Consider the following 25291-nt stretch of genomic DNA (forward strand, 5'->3'; position numbering starts at 1 on the left):
TTTTATGTCACACAGTTTGTGATATTGTTATAGCAGCCATAGAAAACTAATATACACCCCTTTTAAGGATTTCAGTAGAGGTTCGTTTTGCTTGGTCGTTACGGCTCTTTTAATTTAAAATAGTTCCCCTCACCCTTTTTTTTGTTTTTCATGACACTGACTGTTTAAAGAGTTCAGGCCTGTTGCTTTGTAGAATGTCCTATATTCTGGAATTACCTTATTGTTTTCTCATGGTTAGGTTCAGGCTAAGAATACCACATAGGTGATGTTGAGTAAAGAGTATTTTCAATACAACTGCCAGAGTGATTCTTTTAAAACATTAAGTTGGGGCACAGTACTCTGTGCAGTCTCCAGTGGTCCCCATTCTGTTCAGAGGAAAAGCCAAAGCGCTCCTGTGGTCTGGTTCCTGAAACCTTCCTCACCTTCTCCCCTCCCACTCACCCCTCACTCTGTGCTGCCTTCTCACTGATTGTGGTGCCGCTTCCTGAACAAGCTGGGCGCGCCCCAGTCTTGGAACCTTTGCTCTAGCTGCCCCGTTGCCTGGAATGCTCTTCCTCCAGGTATCCTTTGGCCTGCTCCCCCTCATCTCTTGCTCAGATGTCCTCTTCTCAGTGAGGCCTTTCCACACCACTATTTTAAAAAATCCATCTTTCCTTCCCTCCCCCACTTCCGATCTCCCAACACTGCTTTACTGTTGTGTTTTTCCATAGCATTTATTACCTTCTCACACACCACATAACTTATTTATTAAAGTTATTATTTATTGTCTGCTTCTCCTACTTGAAATACAAGCACCACAAGGCAGAAATCTTTGTTTTTTGTTCACATATTCATCCCATGATCTTATGTTCATAGCAGGTGCACAACATTTGTTGAATAAACGTGAACGAACTTTAGATGAGTATATCTAATTTTACGTTACTCCACAGTAGAGAGTCTTCTGTAAAAAAAAAAATAAGCAAAACACTTTACTTTGAAATAACTTTATTTATTTAATATATTTATTTATTTTTGGCTGTGTTGGGTCTTCATTGCTGTGCGTCAGCTTCTCATTGTGGTGGCTTCTCTTGTTGTGGAACACAGGTTCTAGGTGCCTGGGCTTCAGTAGTTGTGGCACATGGGCTCAGTTGTTGTGGCTCACAGGCTCTAGAGCGCAGGCTCAGTAGTTGTGGCACATGGGCTTAGGTGCTCCGCGGCACGTGGGTTCTTCCTGGACCAGGGCTTGAACCCGTGTCCCTTGCATTGGCAGGTGGATTCTTAACCACTGCGCCACCAGGGAAGTCCCTGAAATAACTTTAGATTTGCAGAAGAGTTTCTAAGACACTACAGAGTTCCTGTATACCTTTCATCCACCTCTCCAGATGTTAACATTCCACATAATCATGGTACATTTATCAAAACTAAGAAATTAACCATGGCATAATACTGCTAACTAAACTACAGACTCTATTTGGATTTCACTAATTTTTCCACTGCTCTTCTCTTTCTGTTCCTCTGCCCAATCCAGGATACCACACATTGCATTTGGTGGTGTCTCTTTAGTGTGCTCTAATCTGTGGAGAGACTGATTCAAAAAGACTGTAAATCTTTCCCAGGAATACTACCTTGTGTAAATTATTGTAAAACACTGCAACTCGTGCATTATTTGAGCAAGTGGCTATTTCAAGGGAAAGAAAGATGGTAAAACTCAGGAGCACCAGAATATGTAGCCGTGGGGCATGGTAAACTTCAGACAAGAAGATCGTAGGATTTGACAGTATTTTCTGGTTTAGGTGCAGAGTATACCTATCTAGTCCATTTTCTTCTGCCATCAGAACTTCCCACCCCATCCATGCTATCACTTGAAGAGATGAATCCTAGAATAACACTTAACCATTTTTGACTTTTTAACAGGTAAATTTGACTCAATATGTTTAATTTCACTCATTATTTGCCTGTGTTACTCTTTGAGGGTAATTAATTCTGTAGTACACTAAAGATACATTGAGTATCTGCTCTATGTAATGCACTGCCTTAGGTCTTGGGAAAGTGGATGCAAAGAAGAGGAAAAAGTTATTTACTGTTCAGAAGCTTGTGCTCTAATATAGGTAACATATAACTAACAAACTATAATAACAACTGTTTTGACAGTGTAGAGGAAATTATTAATTTTTGCTAGGAAAGGTAAGAAATGGGGGAGGATCATATTTGAACTTGCCCTTAAAGTACTCATAGAGCTATTAACACAGTTTAATTGAGATGTAATTCACATACCCTACACATACCAAACATCCCATTTAAAGCAAACAATTCAGTGTCTTTTAGTATATTCACAGGGTTATGAAACCGTAAGCACAAATCAACTTTAGAACATTTTCATTATCCTAAAAAGAAACCCCATAACTGCGTTGACTCCCTGTTCTTCCTTCCTTTCAGCTCCTGGCAACTACAAATCTACTTTCTGTCTCTATAGATTTGCCTATTCTGCACAATCCATATAAATGAAATCATACAATATGTGTCTGACTTATCTCAGCATAATATTTTCAAAGTTCATCCATGTTATGGTACATATTAGTACTTCATTCCTTTGTATTGCCAAATATTCCATTGTACTGGAAGTATTATATTTTATTTTTCCAGTTATCAGTCGATGGGTATCTGAGTGTTTCTACTTTTTGGCTATTACGAATAATGCTGCTGTGAATATTCACGTACAGGGTTTTGGGGGGACATATTTTCAATAGTTTTGGGTATTGAAATTGGGAGTGGAATTGCTGGGTTGAGGAACTGTCAGAATATTTTCTAAGGTACCGTTTTACATTCCTACCAGCAGTATATGAGGATTCCAATTTCTCCACATCCTAGCCAACACGTGTTCCTGTCTTTTGTTTTTTGGTTTTTTTTGGCTGCCCCACGCGGCTTGTGGGATTTTAGTTCCCTGACTAGGGACTGACCGGGGTCTTCAGAAGTGAGAGTGCAGAGTGTGGAGTCCTAACCACTGGGCCTCAAGGGAATTCCCTAGGGTTTGTTTTTTTTTTTTAATTTTAGCCTAATCCTAGTGAATGTGAAGTGGCATCGCATTGTGGTTTTGATTTGCATTTCCCAAATGACTAATGATGCTGAGCATCTTGTCTTGTGCTTATCAGCCATTTGTAGATCTTCTTTTGAGGCATAGAATTTTAATAGATAAAGAAAGGAAAAGGGAAGGGAGCACTTCAGCCTAACAGAACAGGGTCAAAGGCCTGAGAAATGGTGAAGAATCAGTAAAACTATAGAGTAGGGTCTCCAGAAGAAGGGAGTGAGAAAGGACACTGGAAAATTTTAGGGATGCTTGGGTCTCTTAAGTTTATTTTTTGATGAGTCAAGTCACACTGTCCTCTGCTTCTCTTAAGCTTAACATTGCTCAAATTTGAAGGATATTCCTTCTTTTGTAAATGTCAGTGTGTTGTGGTTAGTGCATTTGATTGATTCATCCAACCTTAAATAAAGAATTATTGAGGGCTTACTTCATTCCAGGCGTTCCAGTCTTCACTTAGTAAGAGGGGTAGATCAGTGATCAAAAACAGGCAAGGTCCTTGCTTTTCATGGAGCTTATTTTCTAGTGGGGGTGATTTTTTTACCAATAAAAAACTGCCTGTTAGAGGCTGCCTTTATCCAGCATTTCTGGGCTCAGTAAACAAATCCAGGTCTACTTTGTTCATGCTGTTGCTGATTTTGTTGGCTTGGGTCATAGCCCCTTTCAGCTTTCACCTTTTCAGACCTAAAGTTTAATCTTTAGTCATCCCTTACACAGCAGCATCCTGAAATCCCTCTTGGCATCCTTGTTTCTCTTTTTGGGACTGTTACACTTGAAGTTTTTTCCACTGTCGTTTGTACCAATTAATCAAAAAGACTGATGAACTATAAAGAAAAGTTACATGAATATTTTAAACATTTTCTCTTAAAACATACTGTGTGTATTTCATAAATGTTTGTTTTAGGACCAAGGCTTTTCCTTTGAATAAGGATCTGCTGACTATAATTTTCTGTGATGTCTCTTATTATAAAGCCCACATATAATGAATCATCTATGATTTTTAGTTTCCATTTCTTTACAGTAGAGTGAGAATTTAAAGCCATTTCAAAGAAATCTGAGTGCAAAATCCTTCTAGATTTTTGTGATTTTCCATTCCACTCTTTAGTATTTCTGTATCTAATTAGACAGCTTATTATTATTATTATTATTTGGGGGGAGTCATTTTAATATTTACAAGGAACAAATCAGCAGAAAAAATTATATCAGATAGGCTGTATACAGTAGCTGTGGCTTATAAAACATACCAGTAATCTGTACCTGGTGAGTATAAAGAGAACCATGGTAGGATTCAGATGTCTTTACAACCAAGGAAGTGCACATGGCATTAACAAATTAGAGGACAAAAAAATTCACATTTTCTACATTAAAAAAAAATTACAGATCTCACAAATGTCTGTGAAGACAAAAAAAAAAAAAATTTAAGTTCTTTGAAGGGTGGGAAAGAAGAAATCTGAAATGGAACTCTAAATGTAAAAAGAATTTTACTTCACAAGACCAATTTTCTTGGCTTCTGTTTCATATATCAGTAATCTCCACATCTTGACTATAAAAACTTCTGCTTCTTCATCAAGTACCATGGCAACATCATCTGAAATGCTCTGAGGTGAACTATGAGCCATAACCTTAGAACAAACAAAATCAACTAATGTAGCTTCTTCTCCACCTATGTATTCTATGATTTTTTTTATTAATCCATGGTCTAATTTGTCGTTCCATCAATATAGAATCCACAATATAGAATCCACAATAGACCAATCCAGGGGATAAGCAAAGAGCTCAGGTTTGGCTGTAGGGTTCCCCACACCAGGGAAGCCCATTGCTGTAGGGATTTTTTCAATGAGACTCTTAATGTGTTTGCACTTTTTTTCAGTGTTCACAGTGCCTTTGGCAGCATTTTTATTGTCTTCACCATAATCCAAGGGAACCAGTTTCCTTTTTCGGGGTACATCATCACTGTCTTCATTCTCAAATTTGTTAAAGACACTATCTACAGGTAGTTTCTTTCTCTTCACAGAATTAGGCTGACCAGGACTCCTGGAAGCACCCAGTTTAAGACTCAGTCTTATTTTTGGCCTATGCTCCTCAGGTTGTTGTTGATCTGGTGAATTTTCATGAGGAATAATAATACCACAAGGAGACTCATCTCCAGGAGTGTTGGGAGTTGCATTGCCACTGGCAGAGGAAACAGATGGGGCAGAACTGATGGGCCTCAGAGTTGGTTTGAGACAGGACTTTTGCTCTGGCTCTTCCTCTTCCATGGGTTCCTCTTGTTTTTCTTCTTTTTCTTGCTTTTCTTCTTCCTCTTGCTCTGATTCTGGTTCTTGCTTTATTTGTGGTTGTCTGTGCCTCTCAGCCTCTTGTTCCATCCTCTGGAGCTCTGCATCTGGATCTGGGTGCCCTTCGGCCAGAAGGCGCTGCCTGATTTCCTCTAGCTCTTCCTTGTCTCTCTTCCTGTCCTGTTCATCTGCTTCCATTTCCTTTTCCCTATCACGCAACCTTTTCTGAAGAGCGCTTCCTGTGTAATATTTGGGATCATCTCTATCATCATCATAATCTTCTAAGAATTCTTTCAGTCGTTTAGCTTCTTTTGCCATTTCTCTTCTTCTTTCTTCTTCTCTTTCAGCCTCTTTCTAATACTCCTGGGTTTTCTTTCGTTCTCTGATTTTCCAATTCTTAAGGCACTCTTGATAAGCAGCCTCTTTCTCTCGGAGCTTTCTTTCAAGTTTTCTTCGTTCATATGCATCTTCTTCATCCTCTTCTCGGTCCCGCTTGTCTTTTTCTCTCTCGTGCTCCCATTCCCTTTCTCGCTCTCTCGCTCTCGTTCTCTTTCTTGTTCCCGTTTTCTCTCTCTCTCTCTCTCTCTCTCTCTCTCTCTCTTTACCTCTCCTGTTCCCTTTCACGATCTCTGCTCTTTTCTCTTGATGGACTGCGATGCTTATTCCGGTCTGAACTCCTTTCTCGATCACGGTCCCGATCTCTCTCTCGATCCCGATCTCGATCTCTCTCTTTTGTCCGGTCACGATCCCTATCCCATTCTCGTTCCCGCTCCCGTTCCTTCTCCTTTTCTTGTTCACGTTCTCTTTCCCTTTCTCGTTCCCGTTCTCACCTTTCTCGTTCCCTTTCACGCTCCCTCTCTCTTTCTCTCTGTTCTTTCGCAATTTCCTTTCTTTTTCCTTTTTTCCTTTCTCTTCTTCCAGTTTCTTCTGTGTCTCTGAATTTGCTGATCTCTCAGAATATCAGGTCTCTTTTGTCTTCTTCCATTTCTATAGCATTTATATCCTGCTTAGTGATGAGTGGATAAGGGATCAGTGGGGCCGCTGGAAATCTGCGAAAAATGTCCTCCTTCTTTTCCTTATTCTTCTTCCTGGGGTGAGAGTCAGATTCTTGCGAGGGGGCATTGAGCTCGCTGGAGTATTCCCGTATTAAAACTTCAATGGCCCCTTTGATCATCTGATCTCTTCTCTTTGTTTCTTCATCTAAGGCTTCTTTGTCATCATTAGTGACGGTTTCTGGCCTAGCATTCCCATTAGAAGCTTTTTTCTTTGCTTTCCATTCATCCAGTTGTGCCTTTGTCTTTGTATCAACTTTAACAAGTAGCTTCTTCTCTCCAATCTGCAGGTCATGCAATAACCTGAGTGCATGGAGGGTTGATTCAGGCTCCTTATATGCACAGAATCCAAAGGCTTGAAGTTTTCCAGATGCACCTTGTACTCTCTTCCAGCTCAAAACCAAGCCACATTTAGCAAGGAGCTGTCTTATAAGCATGTCTGAGGCTTTTTCAGAGATGTTGCCAACGAAAACTGTAGTAGTGGGACCACAGTTTTCATCATTTTCTTTAGCCTTCAAGCCTGGATGATCCTTCCGTGCTCCCAAATGTTTTCCAACCATGGACACTAAGACAGTTGGAGCAGGAGCCATAATGCTCATTGGTACAGGAATCATTGGAGTCCCTGGAGATACAGGTGGTGGAAAGCCAGGAAACTGTGGGGGTGGGATCCCTGGTGGGAGTGCTGGGATTCCCATGGGAGGGCGATTCAAATGAGGGGGGAAAGACATTCTTATCACAGTGGTCCGCCGCTGAGGAAATTGTACTGTCTTTGCGGCCTTCCGGGCTCCAGGTTATGAGGGGGTTCCACCAGCTCGAGATTTCTGCACGCCACTAGCCAGGAGACTCGTGCCAAAGCACCTACTCTCACAGGCCGCCTTATTATTTTTTTAGCAGCTTGCCTATGTACGTATTCAGCTTCATTTTCATAGAAATTATGAGTCTTTTCACAATCATATTTCATAATTTACTTAATAATTAAATTATGAATTCAGTATCATGTGAAACTGGATAAACATGTTGGGAATGGCTGTGGCAAACAAATTCAAGTACAAGATGTGGAAGTGCTACTGGCTATGAGCACTTTTGGCCTACTGTGGACATCAGCCATTATGTTTTACAGGAGAAACAGTGTTAGTTCAATCCAAGCTATTGGTTAAGGAGAAATTTGGTTAGGACAGCTGATTCTGTATATTGCAAGTTAAGTACTCTTCCACTGCTTTCTCCTAGCACTCTATATAGACCTCTTTTATAACTTAATTCACTGCTTATAATCGTCTACTTGTTTGTCTTCCTTATGGGATTTCATAGTCTTTGAGGGCAGAGGTATACTCTCTTGTTGTTACATTCATAGTTCCTAGTATATTCTTGGCATGTAATCACTTATTCACTTTAAAAAAAAAAGAATTGACTGGAACTTTCCTGGTGGTCCAGCGGTTAAGACTCCATGCTCCCAATGCAGGGGGCCTGGTTTCAATCCCTGGTCAAGGAACTAGATCCCACATGCCACAACTAAGATTCCGCATGCCGCAACTAAAGATCCTGCACACCGCAACAAAGATCCCTTGTGCTGCAACTAAAGACCCGGCATGGCCAAATAAATACATTAATTAAAAAAAAAAAATTGACTGCAAGCTCAATATAGCTCAATAATATGACCAGTTCAGTATGATTCCTAGGTTGCACTAGTTGTGTGTAATGTTCGGAATAGTTCCACTGTATTTATGTTGTCTTGAACTAGGGTGATAGATTTTAAGATACATATTGACTAACTTGAGCACATCCCCTAAAAAGTTAATTCAGTGAGACTGAGACTATGTTTGTTATTCACTGCTATATCTCCAGTACATACAATATAGAGTATTAATGCCTGGAAGACCAAAGGTGCTCAGGTTTTTAATTTTTTTAATTACTGAATCCAGGGAATAGAGAATAAGATGGTGATGTTTCTTTTTTATTTCTTGAGGAATGATAAAATGAATAGGGTGTGCTTCCTTAGAAGAGGAGATTAGTGAATATATCGACCAAATTTGAAAATTTGAGGCCTAGTCATACAGAAGAGAATGTGGGCCTCAGTAGCTCTAGAGAACTGAACTGGGACTAGAGAGTATAAATTATAGGAAAGCAGATTGTATGTTGAACTATTTTCTAATTATTAAGGCTTTAAAAAAATAGAATGTATTATTTCATGAGGTCACTGGAAAAGAAGTTTAATGACTTATTTGAGGGGTGTAAAAAAAGAAATTTTTGTATGAAGTGTGCAGTTGGTTTATCTGTACAAACTAAATTCATCCTAATTTAAGCCCTGTAATCTCTTGTTTCAGTCTTCCATAACGTTTATATTCTTTATCAGTTATTGTCTTATAAGCTATTATAGGTCTCATGGTCTTAAGGAGAAATAAATGACATTTTATCTCCCCGTTTAATTTTTAAGTTTGGTGGAGAGCAAATACTGTATCTTATTACAATAAAAATTTTTTTAATGGTATGCTTGTAATCCAGAAATCTTGATGGATCCAGAAATCTTGATAGATTTTGAATAGCCCCAATTGTCTGCTTCATTTATTAGTGTTACAGATGGTGTGCCAATTAATCTAGCATCAGATTGCTGATAGTACCATAACGTTTGTTGAATCTGATGGGTGCAATAGTCATTACACCCCTCCATATGATATATAATGAATCTTCATATTATAATGAATAAGTTCTATGAGATATTACTATGAAATAGTACTGCAGAAGTCTGGATTTTTTTTTTTTAATCTTTGCTGCTTTCATAGCACTTTGCAGAGTATCTTATTCATATAAGCTATTCAATAAATATTTATTAAAAGGCTGGAAAATCTCTTGAGTTCTTAAAAACACCAATCACCCATTTGAGGAATTATTTCTTGTTTTACAGAAAGTTTATAAGCCAAAAGTACTTTGGTCCAAATGTCAAGGTTATTAAATTATATTGTTAATTTATTCTTATGTCAACAGGGCTTAATTAACGATACTCCATTTATTTATTCCAAACTTAGATAGATAGCTATAAAAATAATTTTCCTCTTTGTCTAACTTCCAAAAAACTTACTTGCTGTGTACTTCCTCTGCTTTCTTTAGATGGACTTATTCCAGTTTTGCCATATTAACAGTTGTGGGGTATTCCTTTTTGAACTGTACCCCATGTCTAGAGTATCACTTTTCTTACAGATTCACATGTATGTGGCCAAAGGAACAACTCCATGTTTTCTAAAACGCCTAGAGAACATGTAGCAGGTACCTCTCATTTCCCTTTGTGTTGGTCAATTTTTACGAATTACTGGAAGATGGTGGTTCCCGCTGACAGAACCATAGGTTAGTTCTTAAACATCATCTGGAATCTTTTGTTGGGCTTCTTTTGCTTAACAAAGTGTCACTGAGATTCATCCATGTTGTTGTGTACATCAGCAGTTTATTGCTTTTTACTACTGAGTTGTGTTCCATTGAATGAATATACTACAATTTGTATATCCTTCTGCTTGTTGGTGGACATTTGAGTTGTTTCCAGTTTTTTTGCTATTATGAGTAAAGCTGACAGTCTTGTGCAAATAATTTTTTGGATATATGCTTCTTAGGAGTAGAATTGTAGGTGTATGGGTTAGGTATAAAACTCACCAACAGGTTTTTAAAGTAGCTTTGCCATTTTATAGTCCCACCAACAATGTATGAGTTCCAAGTGGTCAAGATCCTCACCAATACTTGGTATTGGTATGGTAAGTCTTTTAAATTTTGATCATTCTAGTAGGTTTGAGGTGGTGTCTCATTGTGGTTTTAATTTGTATTTTACCTGACAACTAATGATGTTGAGTACCTTTTCATTGGCTTATTGGCTTTTTGTATATATTAAATTTATTCTCTTGTTCAGATCTTTTGTCCATTTTTAAAAAATGGGTTGTCTTTTTTAAAAAAATTATTGATTATAGGAATTCTTTAAATATTCTGGTGATGAATCCTTTGTCAGATATAAGGACTTTTGGTTTTGAAAATTAGTAAAATATTCAAGCTAGAGGTTTCAAGATTCTTTGGGCATCTAAGTAATAGGTCAGTTTATTATCGGCAGAAATTCAATTCCAATTATAAATCTAGGGTTGTAGAAGAAAATTGGTTAGGGGGTATGTGGATTTTTCGGTTATCTATTGCTGTGTAACAGTGTATGCTGTATTCCATAGTGGCTTAAATCAGCAGTTATTTACTGTTTCTCACAATTCTCTGGGTCAGCTAGGCAGGTCTTCTGTTTCACCCAGTGCCTACTTGGGTCGCTAATTTGGCTAGATGTCCAGGATGGCTTCTCTCACTTGACTTAGGTGGCTGAAATGGCTAGTGGCCAGGTGGGCCTCTCCTGCTTCTCCATGTCATCTCTCATTATTATTTAGTAGTTTAGCCCATGTCTCTTTATGTGGTGGTTTGATTCTAAGAGAGAAAAAACAGGAGCTGTCAGGACTCTTAAGTGCTAGGCCTGGAACTGGCACAGCGACACTTCTGTCACATTCTGCTGGTTAAAGCAAGTCACAGAACCAGCCCAGATTCAAGGGGAGGAAAATAGAAGAGGCAGCATGCACACATACAGGGCAGGGAAGAATTTTTGGTGGCCATTTTTTGTGATATTTTATTACAGTGGAGTAGATGTTTAGAATTTCCTTATAAAAGGTGATTTCATTAAAAATATAATTTGTAAGTTATTCCTATATTTATTTCTATGTATCTTTCCAATTCTTTTTTTTTATTTCATGCATTTGTTTATCCCTTACTGCATATATTCTGCTACCAACGTTTCTAAGATATGATTCAAAATTGGAGATGATGAAAAAAGGCTCAGTGGTATATAACAAGGAGGCTTACTGAGCTATTAAAGATGTTAATTAGGATTCATGTTCTTTAATATGCTAGAAAGAACGTTCTGATGCCACTTTGCTGATGAACAAAATGAGCTTAATCACATCCTGGGCACTAAGTATTCTGACATTATAATCTCTTCTCTCTGAGCCCATCACAGCAGTCTTAGGATTCAAGATCTAATCCTGGGCAACATTATAGGGCCAAGTGTGTCATATACACACAGTGAAGGAAAGTAGGACGGCCTTGGTAATCCTGCAGTATTTTTCTTATCATATACTTGATTTTCATTTTCAAAAATTGAGGTAAAATTCCCATAACATAAAGTTAACCATTGACCATTTAAAAGTGTACAATTTAGTGACATTTAGTACATTCACAGTGTTTACATCTCCTCATATACTTTTTAAAGGAAGGGTTTATGTCAGGGAAATGAAGAACAATAAAATTATGGCAAAAAAGACTAATAAGATGTCCAAACATTAACTCAAAAAGAACACTTCTGGGCTTCCCTGGTGGCGCAGTGGTTGGGGGTCCGCCTGCCGATGCAGGGGACACGGGTTCGTGCCCTGGTCCGGGAGGATCCCACATGCTGCGGAGCAGCTGGGCCCGTGAGCCATGGCTGCTGAGCCTGCGCTCCGCAACGGGAGAGGCCACAGCAGTGAGAGGCCCACGTACCGCAAAAAAAAAAAAGAACACTTCTTTGGTGGAATGGTTTAAGAGATATGCTGGGACCACTGCCTTCCCACTGAAGTGCCAGCGTCTGGTCAGCAGCAGCATGGCCTAAGCAATCTCCTTCTTACCTCCTGCCAGCCTCGTAAGTCCTCCAAAACTGCAAGGTTAGTTCAATTTTATCTTCCCTTCTCTCTTCTGAAGATGGTAAGCAGTCTCAGGGAATCTCCCACCTTGGTCCCCTCTATCCCAAGGCTTGGGAGTTTCACAGACCCATTCTAGATCTGAGAACAGCTCTTTTCCGGGGAGCAGAGATTGTGGGCATTCATTAGCCTCTTCCTGTCCTTTTCTATGCCTCAGAATGACTGACCCACAGGTTGTCCTGAGGGCCAAGGCTATCTGCAGTAAACTTGAAGTTGCAGGCTACTTGCAGGCCCTGCTCCCTCTTCTCCTAAAAATGGAAAGATATTTAGATACTTTTGTCATTGTTTTACTGGGGTCAGGTAAGGACTGAACAGATGTAGTAAGTCATTAGAGATTTAAAGATGTTTTTAAAATTTTGCTATACTCTCCCTCACACACCTACAATAGTCTCAAGACTTAGCTACCACCTCACTTGACCTAAAAGAGGGTGGAGGGATGGGGGAAGGAGGAGACATCTGTGAGGAAAAAGAAATACAAAGAAGTACTCTGCCCAGAAGAATCGATCATTCCAATATCTATCTTAATGATTAGAATGGGATAGAATAGAAGCAAGAAGATTGAAGAGAAAATAACCTCCTTAGCTTAGTAGAAGCCCAGTGATTTTTTTTTTTTTTTAATGAAATGTTGGAAAAGTAGTGCTGATGATTATGGGATACATCAAGAATAATGTTAGCAACCTTACTAATTAAAGTTTAATACCAGTCATAACTTATTTGATATTTCCCTCATCTGTGAAATGGAGATCTGCCTTACTCCTAGAGGAAGGTGCATTTAGGACTGCAGAGTACAGCAAATTTCAATTCCCAATAAGGCCATGGTATCCTAAGAAATTTCCAGAGGTAATTTGACTCTGATTTTAGCCTTACATGATCACATTAGAGCCAAACCCTTGTAAAATTTGACTCCACTGCACAATGTGATAGATGCTGAAAAAGGGGGTTTAGAGGAGTGCACCTAATGTTCCCTGGCAGGAAATGGGGAACGTTTCCGTGAGGTTGTGTCACTGAACTAGGAGCAGATGCTTGCTAAATTAGCAGGGATTCAGGGGAGAATGTATTAAACTGAGTGAAAATATTTGTAAAGGCAGAAGGAATTTGGATTTTTATTCAGCATTAAAGGGCCACTGAAGGATTTTATGCAGAGGATTGTAATGATCAGACTAGCATAATAGCATATTAAGAAGATCATTTTGGCAGCAATATGGAGGCCAGATTGACAAGGAGGCCAGTTAGGAGTCCACTGGTATATTCTGGGCCAGAGATGATGAGTACCTAAACTACGGCACTCCTTTATGATGAATTGAAAGAGAAACTAACTTCAGTAATCTAAGGCTGTGCTGCTGAGTGTGGGAGCCACTTAGCCACACATGGCTTTTGAGCACTTGAAACTTGACGGTTGCAAAATGAGATGTGCTGTAGGTGTAAAATACTCACCAGATTTCAAAGCCTTGGTATCTCAGTAAAACGTTTTTGTATATTGATTACAAGTTAAAGCAATATTTTGAATACATTGGGTTAGGTAAAATATATCATTACAATTAATTTTTCCTATTTTTCCTATTTTAAGAACGTAGCTACTAGAAAATTTTAAATTATATGTATGGCTCACATTATATTTTTATTTTTTTCATTGCTGACTAAATTTATTTCAGTTCGGTTACTTGCCTAACTTATGCTAGCTGTTTGATTAGAAAGTGTTTCATTTTAACTCATAATAGGTGTGGAAACTGCAGAAATGCAAAATGGTTTTCATATATTTGGGAAACAAGGTTGAAAAGCTCTGTAAGACCGTATTTTTATTAATTAATTAATTTTATTAATAAGAGTGTCAACACAGAGTATCTGCAGGAAACTGGCTTTTGCAGTGAGGTCACAGTGCATTTTTAAACCATTGTTAGGTAATGTTTATTCACTCTTCTGCAAATAAATTATTTCTGCAAGATATGTTCCAAAACTGGTGCATGGGTAAGACTGGACTAGAGAAAAAGTTTATTTGAAAAACACTTTTTGAAACTTTTTAAGTGTTGTCTAAACACTCTGGAGGGTTTTTTTTTGCCATGTTCCAATTGACAAAGGCCAAGAAATTCCCTCATAGGTAACAAACATTCATAGCTAACAGGGATGGCTGTTGTATCAAAAACTCTGTCTACTAATGGGTACAGAGTTTTTTTGAAGTGATGAATGTTCTAAAATTAGATAATGGTGATGGTTGTACAACTCTATGAATATACCCCAAACCACTCAGTTGTATACTTTAAAAGGGTGAATATTAGGGTTATGAACATATCTCAGTAAAGCTGTTATAAAAAAACCCTCAATCTTTACATGCACATCTGTTGCAGTTACTGATTTCCTAGTTATTTAATGAGAATTATGTGAGCAGACACACAAAAAGCAACCATATATACAAAAATTCCTGTGATCACACAAAAATGGTCTGTTCTTTTTTGGCTTCTGTACCAGCCTCACAGATCTGGTGGTAGATGGAAAGCATAGTGGCCTTCTTTGGTGGGTATTTGTGAAGTTATTAAGCAGTGTTTATCTAGCTTAAGGGATTGAAAGATTGACTGAGTACACTAGATTCTCATTCATATTCTGGTACAAAATGAATGTGATACACTGAAAGGTGTTGACTGAATCCAGCAGGTTAGTAGAAAAAATAATACTCCAATATTTGATCATTTGATGTTGAGGAATTTTTTTTTTTTTGCGGTACGCAGGCCTCTCACTGTTGTGGCCTCTCCCGTTGCAGAGCACAGGCTCTGGACACGCAGGCTCAGCGGCCATGGCTCACGGGTCCAGCCGCTCCGCAGCATGTGGGATCTTCCCAGACCAGGGCACGAACCCGTGTCCCCTACATCGGCAGGCGGACTCTCAACCACTGCGCCACCAGGGAAGCCCGATGTTGAGGAATTTATTCTTAAAGTTTTTAGGCCAAGTTAGAGTTGGTTTATATCTACCTTGGATCTTGTTAGGCGTGTCTCCTGTTTCTTGTATCTCAGTTCATCCTGTAGAAAACCATGCCATCTAACTCACTACATACCCAGAGAACAGCCATGCAGTGTTTTCAGCTACAGAGACTAGCAGAGGATGCATTTACTATTTCTTTCCTGTATGCTGCCATCTGAAGTAAGATTTTCTGGCTCATCACCAAGCACCTATCATCCCAGAAAGGAAGAAATAGAGTGGATTTGGTGCATCTCTTGTCTCTCCATAACCTCTTTCCAAGTCATTTCCACAGAAGTGCCAAGGCACAGGAGAGAAGCTGAGCCCCGGTTTTTCTGTTAAAAGCAGAACTCTTCACAGATTTTTACACAGCTGCTGCATTTGTCCTAATCCCTTTCCTGCTCAGCCTTGTTACTGCGGCCTTGCTCTAGGGCTGCTTTGAGCAACCTTTCTGACACAGGTTTAATGCTGATTAGTCCCAAAACAATTCTAGGGCAGAGCTCCCTGCCAGGATGAAGAATGAACAAAATTGGTTTGCACACAGGCCAGCTGCAGTTGCTGCAAGTAGAGTCTGTCAAATGCGGACCATTTTCTTGTTTACCAAGATGAGGTTAAATTAGCACAGCATGAAGCAAAATGGATAAAAAAAAGAAAAAACTTGCAAACCATCCATGCTAGTTGAGTAGGATGCGGTGAGTATGGAATTCAGGTGATTTTAAATTAGGTTGAAAAGGTAAGGTAGTATACAGTACTAAAAGCTGATTAAAAGTCGCTTGAAAGATTTGCTTGCTCCAGGTGGGACAGGGGCGTAGGTGGACTGTATAATCTTTTAAAGATTATTCAGGTCTAGTATGGTATGAATTACTCATTTTTGCAGTTATTTTCTAAAATATTTGAATCAGATTTTATGTGTTTATAGAGCAGTCTCTGGTTGATGGACTTGCAGACTAGATGAGAAAGCAAGGTGTGAGCTATGTAAGGAAAGAACCCCGAACCCAAGAGGTCTCTGACTTCCCGGGCTTTGGAGCACCAGGCTCCCTTCTTCTTCCTTTTGTGCAGAGCCTGCCCACAGATCCTCTCTTGGGAACCCAGGCTTCTCACCCTAGCATTCAGGGCCGAGTTGAGGGGAAGAGGGGGAGTAATTAGCTGAGGAGCAGAAGTATTGGATGGGAAAGGGGGGAGAAACGGCAAATACGGAGAGTATGAGACAAAAGACACAGTGTCTCATCTGACTCCCGGCCTCTATGCTTCACCCCCCCTAGTCCTTCATCCGCTGTGGGTTTGAGAGCTCCTGATCTTCTCTGCGCTCTGACCTTTCCTGGCCTGGGTCGTGAGGTGTTTTACCCCTGCTAGTTTAGGGCTGGGGAGATAGGGAGACTTAACCACCTTATAACACTGTTCCTAAGGGAAATGAATTCTCTTATAGACCAACCCCTGAATATAACCGTTAATGAAATAGACTATTAAACTGCAGCTTGTGTGGTTAGAGAGAGATCCTTCCTTTTACCAACTGTGTACTTCTCACTCAGCACTATACTGTACATTTCACGGCCCTTCACCTCCACTGAGATAATTTACCTTATGTCTCAAGACCAAGGAAGCAACAGGAGTACTAAATTAAGACACAGAGCAGCGTAGTCAGGGTGTTACCTACTCACAGGCCATTGTAAGTTCAGGCTGGAGGGAACTCACAGAAAAAATAAAGATCTGCCTATATTGGAAATAAAGTGGGTTGGGTTTAGGGAAAACAGGAATCACTGTGGGCTGTAGTAGGGTAGTTTATAATTTAAGCTGCATCCTGAAAGAGGATGGGCCAAGTGAGGACAGGCTGGTGTTCTAAGCTCCAGGCCTAAAGGGGCCAGGGAGGGGCACAAAGGGGACTTTTATTCCATCTCTAACATTTTATTTCTGTTTTAAAAAATTGTGAAGCAGATACCACAACGTGTTAACATTTGTTGAATTCAGGTGGAATATACCCACACAGGTGTTCATTATTTCTGTTCTACTTTTCTCTACGTTTGAAATATTTTTTAATTACAAAAAGGAAAAGAGGAACTTCCCTGGTGGTCCAGTGGCTAGGACTCTGCGATCCCAATGCAGGGGGCCTGGTTTGACCCCTGGTTGGGTAACTAGATCCCACATGCCACAACTGAGACCCGGCTTAGCCAAATAAATAAATAAATACTTAAAAAAAAAAAAAAAAGAAAAGAAATAACCTTAAAGCTGGGCAGTACAAGAGACAAATGAAAGAACTTAAATAACATACAAGTCAGTAGCCAGCTCTTGAGTAGGCAGGTGGGTAATGGTAGTCATTTTATCAAGGGTCTTGAAGGAACATACAAATAATGTATTTTTCTGCAACCAAAGAACTGAAAAGTGATTAAAATCACCCATCATGAAAGATCAAATTAATGAAGAAGTGGAAAAAATAAATAACAGGCCAAAGCTTTTCCATGGTTTGGACTTAACCTCCTTTAGGTTGAGTAGGATGCAGTGAGATATGCTAACACAGAAAATATGTTGTACATCATTGGAGGAAATGAATATAAATAAATGATATATTTTAGTCACTGTCATCGAAAGGAGCAAGTTCAGGAACAAAGGAAGTAAGTATAACCTGTACACCTAGTTTTCACACCTATATATATCCGTGAAAAATAATCGTAAGCATAAGAATTATTTTTCTGAGAGAGTGGCTTTAATACATATATTTAGGGAATTCCCTGGTGGTCCATTGGTTAGGACTCCGCACTTCCATTGCAGGGGGCATGGGTTCGATCCCTGGCTGGGGAAGTAAGATCCCACAAGCCACACGGTGTGACCAAGAAAAAGACCATATATTTAAATTCTGTAAAAATATACTGTATAGCCTCTCTTTTGTGATATAATTGTCTCTCTTCACCAGCTTGAATTATTGCCTTCCCAGGAATTTCTTCTATAAGCACTGAGGGAGGAACCATTACTAATAATTTTTCTGTATTCCTGATAAGTTTGGTTAAGCTCATAGAAAGAACTGGATATATTTGTTGGTTGGTGATATAGAATTGTGAACAGTCTATTAACTACCAGTAATAAATACTGTGTTCCTAGTGAAAAAATAAGTTTAATCTTACTGAAAAAAAGTATGTCCATGTAACATAGTTTTTCTAAATGACAAACTACTGATTATTTATATGTAATTGAATGAAGTTTGAGTTTGTTGGATTTTTATTCATTCATTCATGCAAAAGCCTTTAAAACTTACCCTAAAAGTAACCCTCACCCATGAGGATGGCTGCTATCAAAAAACCAGAAAACAGCAAATGTTGGTGAGCATGTAGAGAAATTGGACCCTTGTGCACTGTTGGTTAGAATGTAGAATGGTACACTTGCTATGGAAAACAGTATGGTAGTTCCTCAAAAAATTAAAAATAGAATCATCATATAATCCAGTAATTCCACCTCTGTGGGTATATACCCAGAAGAATTGAAAGCCAGAGTCTCAAAGAGATATATGTATCAGTTTCATAACAGCATTATTCACAATGGCTATAACAAGGAAGCAAGCCAGGTGTCCACCAGTGGATAAACGAGTAAGCAAAATTTGGCTTATACTATACAGTGGAATATAACTCAGCTTTCAAAAGGAAGGAAATTCTTCAGTATGCTGCATCATGAATACACTTTGAGAACATTATACTAAGTGAAATAAGCCAGGCATGAGAAGACACTCTATGATTCTATTCATATGAGGTGCTTAGAGTAATCAAAATCATAGAGATAGTAGAATGGTGGTTGCCAGGGCCTGAGGAGGCGGAGGGAATGAGGAGTTATTGTTTAATGGGCATAGAGTTTCAATTTACCTAGATGAGAAGAATTATAGAGATGAGTGGTGATGGTTGCATATTATAAATGTATTTAATACCACGGAATTGTATACTTAAGAATGGTTAAGATGGTAAATTTTATGTTATGTGTATCTTACTACAATAAAAAAGTTGAAGGAAAGAATTCATCCTAAAAGAATTTGACTTATTATATTCTCTCACAGAAGTACAATTTAACAAACATTTATGACAATTAAATTTATCCACTATACAAGTATATCTACAAAATTATAAGTATCTGGAATGGTCATGCAGGAGCACGAAATCCATAATGCAGCTTACCTAGTTATTTCTCAGCTATTTCTACATAATATTGTGAAAGAAACGAATACTTTTACAATGATAGTAACGATAATTTTAATTTATAATTTCGGTATAATTATAATTGCAAGTCTTAAATTCTTACTAAATGACCTTCATACTACTACAAAACTATTATTCTAAAATTTATACAAACAAGATAAAAATCTTTACATAATGTCAGTAACAACCCATGTTCTTTCCACTAGCCTGTGTTCATAATTATTCATTTACTTAGTGAATGGTCCTTGAATTCATGTTATACTAGGCACTGTGTAGGCTCTGGAGATTCAGTAGAGAACAGCTCTTACCCTCATAGAGCTGCAGTCTTTTCCAGAAGAAATGACTATAAGCTTAGATCTGAAGGGCGGCCAAGAATTTACAGGTGGGATGGGGAGTGGGGGCAATACTGGAAGAAGTATTTGTGGCAGACATACAGCATGTATGAAAGTTGGCTAATTTGAGGGAGCGAGGTACATATGGTGAGCAGCTAGTAATTTCCTCACGGCTGGAGTATAGAATACAAAGGATATGGAAAATCTTGCAGAAAGGGTTAAGATATAAGCAGTCAGATTATGAAAAATTTTGAAGCAGTGTTAGGCAATTTGAGATTTAAAGTTAGGATAATGAAGCACTATTGAAGGGTTCTGAAGGGGAGTAACCTCGGATCTATATTTAGAAAGATTTCTTGGGCTGCGTTATGGAGTGGGGGAGATGGGTGGTAAGCCTGGCAGCAGGACAGTGATGACGTTTGTAATAATTCGGGTGAGAGGCGACATTGGATTGGACTAGAGAAGTGGCAGTGGGGATGGAGAGAGTTGGATAGATTTAAGAAAAATAGAAGGTTAAATCAGTAGGATGAAGCAATGGATTAGATGTGGGGAATAAGAGGGAAAGAGGAGTCAAGGATAATTCCAGCTATACACCTTCAGCCACTGGGTGAATGGTTGTACTACTTGAGCTGGAGAAATTACCAGTCAGGGCTTTGGAAGTGATTCCCTGTTTTATCTCTAAGAACTCTTCCTATTGTGAGTGTAAGAATTTCTGATTCTTGACACTTCTAAGAAAGCTCATTATCTAATCTACAGATTAGATCATTTTTACTGCTACTTATGTAAAAGTCATTCCTGAGATGTCCATATTCCTAGTTACTCTCAGAGTTCAAAATAATATGTGAGGTTCATTGTTAGAGCTCATTGGTTTATTTATTAAAGTAGAGAGAGTATTGTTTTCTATAGGCAGTGTATAATTTTGTCTAGTTACATATGTAACGAAGTTATACATAACCCTTTATAGTCAATGTAGCCATGTGTCAAATAACTCAAAAAGTAACTGTAATGATAACAGAGCCACTGTTGACAAGCATGACAACATAAATATATCTAAATAAATTAATAAATGTTAAAAGTAAACACTTGACAATTCTCCTTCATTGCCAGTGGGAATGCAAAATGGTATAGCTACTTTAGAAGTCATTGTGACAGTTTCTTACAAAACTAAACATACCTTACCATATGATTCATTAGTCACACTCCCTGTTATTTATCCAAAGGAGTTGAAGGCTTATATCCGCACAAAAATCCTTACACATGGATGTTTCTAGCAGTTTTATTCTTTTTTTTCTTTTTTAATGTCTTTATTGGTGTATAGTTGCTTTACAATGGTGAGTTAGTTTGGTGTATAGCAAAGTGAATCAGCTATATGTATACATATATCTCCATATCCCCTCCCTCTTGCACCTTCCTCCCACCCTCCCTATCCTACCCCTCTAGGTGGACACAAAGCCCTGAGCTGATCTCTCTGTGCTATGCGGCTGCTTCCCACTAGCTATCTATTTTACATTTGGTAGTGTACATATGTCATTGCCACTCTCTCACTTCGTCCCAACTTCCCCTTCCCCTTCCTCATGTCCTCAACTCCATTCTCTATGTCTGTGTCTTTATTACTGTCCTGCCCCTAGGTTCTTCAGAACCTTTTTTTTTCTTCAGCTTCCATATATATGTGTTGGCATACAATATTTGTTTTTCTCTTTCTGACTGACTTCACTCTGTATGACAGACTCTAGGTCCATCCACCTCACTACAAATAACTCAATTTTGTTTCTTTCTATGGCTGAGTAATATTCCATTGTATATATGTGCCACGTCTTCTTTATCCATTCATCTGTCGATGAACACTTAGGTTGCTTCCATGTCCTGGCTATTGTAAATAGAGCTGCAATGAACATTGTGGTACATGACTCGTTTTGAATTATGGTTTTTTTCAGGGTATATACCCAGTAGTGGGATTGCTGGGTAGTATGGTAGTTCTATTTTTAGTTTTTTAAGGAACCTCCATACTGTTCTCCATAGTGGCTGTATCAATTTACATTCCCACCAACAGTGCAAGAGGGTTCCCTTTTCTCCAGCATTTATTGTTTGTAGATCTTTTGATGATGGCCATTCTCCCTCTCCAGCATTTATTGTTTGTAGATTTTTTGATGATGGCCATTCTGACTGGTGTGAGGTGTTGCCTCACTGTAGTTTGATTTGCATTTCTCTAACGATTAGTGATGTTGAGCATCCTTTCATGTGTTTGTTGGCAGTCTTTTTATCTTCTTGGGAGAAATGTCTACTTAGGTCTTCTGCCCATTTTTGGATTGGGTTGTTTGTTTTTTTGATAGTGAGCTTCATGAGCTGCTTGTGTATTTTGGAGATTAATCCTTTGTCAGTTGCTTCATTTGCAAATATTTTCTCCCATTCTAAGGGTTGTCTTTTTGTCTTGTTTATGGTTTCCTTTGCTATGCAAAAGCTTTTAAGTTTCATTAGGTCCCATTTGTTTATTTTTGGTTTTATTTCCATTTCTCTAGGAGGTGGGTCAAAAAGGATCTTGCTGTGATTTATGTCATAGAGTGTTCTGCCTGTGTTTTCCTCTAAGAGTTTTATAGTGTCTGGCCTTACATTTAGGTCTTTAATCCATTTTGAGTTTATTTTTGTGTATGGTGTTAGGGAGTGTTCTAATTTCATTCTTTTACTAACAGTTTTATTCTTTTTTTAAAGAAAGATTAACTTTATCTTCTTTTTTAATTAATTAATTTTTGTCTGTGTTGGGTCTTTGTTGCCCCACGTGGGCTTTGTCTAGTTGCGGCGAGCGGGGTCTACTCTTGGTTGGGGTGTGTGGGCTTCTCATTGTGGTGGCTTCTCTTGTTGCACAGCAAAGGCGCGTGGGCTTTAGTAGTTGCGGCACAAGGGCTCAGTGGTTGTGGCTCATGGGCTCTAGAGCACAGGCTCAATAGTTGGCCACACGGGCTTAGTTGCTCTGCAGCATGTGGGATCCTCCCAGACCAGGGCTCAAACCCATGTCCCCTGAATTGGCAGGTGGATTCTCAACCACTGAGCCACCAGGGAAGTCCAGCAGTTTTATTCCTTTTTTTGTTTGTTTGTTTTGTTTTGTTTTTGTTTTTGTGGTATGCGGGCCTCTCACAGTTGTGGCCTCTCCCATTGCGGAGCACAGGCTCCGGACGCGCAGGCTCAGCGGCCATGGCTCACGGGCCCAGCCTCTCCGCGGCATGTGGGATCCCTCCGGACCGGGGCATGAACCCGTGTCCCCTGCATCAGCAGGCGGACTCTCAACCACTGCGCCACCAGGGAAGCCCCAGCAGTTTTATTCTTAATTGCTAAAGTTTGGAAGCAACTAAGATGTCCTTAAGTAGGTAAATGGATAAATAAACTGTGGTATGTTCATACAATGGAATATTATTCAGAGCTAAATTGAAATGAGCTACCAAGCCTTGCAAAGATGTGGAGGAACCTTGAATGCTTATTATTAAGTGAAAGAAGCCAACCTGAAAAGATTTCAACTATGTGACTTTCTGGAAAGGGCTAAGCTATAGAGACAGTAAAAAGATCAGTGGTTGTCAGGGATTAGGGAGGAGAGAGGAATGAACAGACAAAACACAGAGGATTTTTAGTGCAGTGAACTATTCTGTACCATACTACAACAGTGGATGCATGTCATTACACGTCTCAAAACCCCTAGAATGTACATCACCAAGAGTGAACCCTATTGTAAACTATGGACTTTGGTGATATTGATGTGTGGATCATCTTTTATTCAGGATTACTTTCTATTCACACACAAACACACACAACACACACACACACACACACACGCACAAATTTTTTTTCTTTCTGTCTTTCACAGTATTTGTTGGAAATACTGCTTATGTTGTCTTACATTTGTAACTCTAGGGCATTTCTTACAACTACAAATCAGTACCTAATAAGAGATTCATGTTCCTGAAGAGTTTTGGTGTTTGGGTTGTTTTTGTTGTTGTTGTTTTGTTTTTTTAATGAAAAATTGACACAAGCAAATGGAGAGCTAACTTTGTAAGTCAAGAATGCTCTTAGGGGGCTTCCCTGGTGGCACAGTGGTTGAGGGTCCACCTGCTGATGCAGGGGACACGGGTTCGTGCCCTGGTCTGGGAGGATCCCACCTGCCGCGGAGCGGCTGGGTCCATGAGCCATGGCCACTGAGCCTGCACGTCCGGAGCCTGTGCTCCGCAACGGGAGAGGCCACAACAGTGAGAGGCCCGCGTACCACAAAAAAAAAAAAAAAAGAATGCTCTTAGGGGGACTTCCATGGTGGTCTAGTGGATAAGAATCCATTGTCCAGTGCAGGGGGTGCGGGTTTGATCCCTGGTCGGGGAACTAAGATCCCACATGCTGTGGGGCAACTAAGCCCGCATGCCACAACTACTGAGCTCATGCACCTCACCTAGAGCCTGTGTGCTGCAAACTACAGAGCCCACACGCTCTGGAACCCATGCGTCACAACTACAGAGCCCACGTGCCCTGGAGCCTGCGTGCTGCAACTAAAGAAGAGAAAACATGCATGCCACAGCTAGAGAGAAGCCCGTGCACCGCAATGAAAGAGCCCATCTGCTGCAACTAAGACCCAACTAGGCCATAAATAAATAAATATTACCAAGAAAAAAAAGAACGCTCTTAGGCATGCTTGCTATTGTGCTCACTTTTCCTAGCGTTTGGAGGAGGATTTTGAAAATAACGTTTTTAATATTTACTTTTTTTTTTTTTTTTGCGGTACGCGGGCCTCTCACCACTGTGGCCTCTCCCACTGCAGAGCACAGGCTCCAGACGCGCAGGCTCAGTGGCCATGGCTCACAGGCCCAGCCGCTCTGTGGCATGTGGGATCCTCCTGGACCAGGGCATGAACCCGTGGCCCCTGCATCGGCAGGCGGACTCCCAACCACTGCGCCACCAGGGAAGCCCTACATTTTTTATGATATAACTTTACTCATCATTGCCATTTTTCTTTCTGGAAAACACAGAATCAGTAGTTTACCCAAGGTCACATATAGCTTAGTCATTCTATATTTATGCTCCAGAAGCAGAAAACTAAGATTTATTCCCCACATTATGAGAATATTGAACCCTCTTTATTACAGAAAACACTTTGTGTGTGAGAGGAATGTTTATTTCTATTTACTTCCATTCTGTTTTCCTCAGCTTTTTTCAAGAGAGGAGAGAGTCAATCCCTGGCCTTGACTTGGGTGAGTCTTGGTCTGTCCAATGTGATAGCTACTAGAAATGTGTCTTATGCAACTAAGGAACTGAATTTTTAATTTTATTTATTTTTAATTAATTAAAATTTAAATAGCCACATGTTAGTGGCTACTTTATTGAACAGTGCAGCTCTAGATTACCAGTTAGAAGACAGGACCAGGTTAAACCGTAGAATGGGAATGCAGTCGACAAAATTCAAACTGTGGGAAACTCTATCAACAAAGAAACCCCAAGGGGGAAAAAAAAGATGTGGAGTAGAAACCCTAAGATTAAAAGAGACTTAAAGGGGGCTTTCCTGGTGGCGCAGTGGTTGGGAGTCCACCTGCCGATGCAGGGGACACGGGTTCATGCCCTGGTCCGGGAGGATCCCACATGCCACAGAGCGGCTGGGCCTGTGAGCCATGGCCGCTGAGCCTGCACGTCCGGAGCCTGTGCTCTGCAGCGGGAGAAGCCACAGTGGTGAGAGGCATGCGTACCGCAAAAAAAAAAAAAAAAAAAAA

General features: G+C 39.6%; 1 protein-coding gene and 1 pseudogene across 2 annotated transcripts in view; one reads left to right on the forward strand and one right to left on the reverse strand.

Moving 5' to 3' along the window:
• The window catches only part of DENND5B (DENN domain containing 5B), a 207139-nt gene that overhangs the window by 48569 nt on the left and 133279 nt on the right, over positions 1-25291 (forward strand). The window lies entirely within an intron of this gene.
• Positions 4494-7117, reverse strand: LOC112401049 (RNA-binding protein 25 pseudogene; annotated as a pseudogene).

Source organism: Neophocaena asiaeorientalis, unplaced genomic scaffold, assembly GCF_003031525.2.
Source record: "Neophocaena asiaeorientalis asiaeorientalis breed wild unplaced genomic scaffold, Neophocaena_asiaeorientalis_V1.1 scaffold487, whole genome shotgun sequence".
Lineage (NCBI taxonomy): Eukaryota > Metazoa > Chordata > Mammalia > Artiodactyla > Phocoenidae > Neophocaena > Neophocaena asiaeorientalis.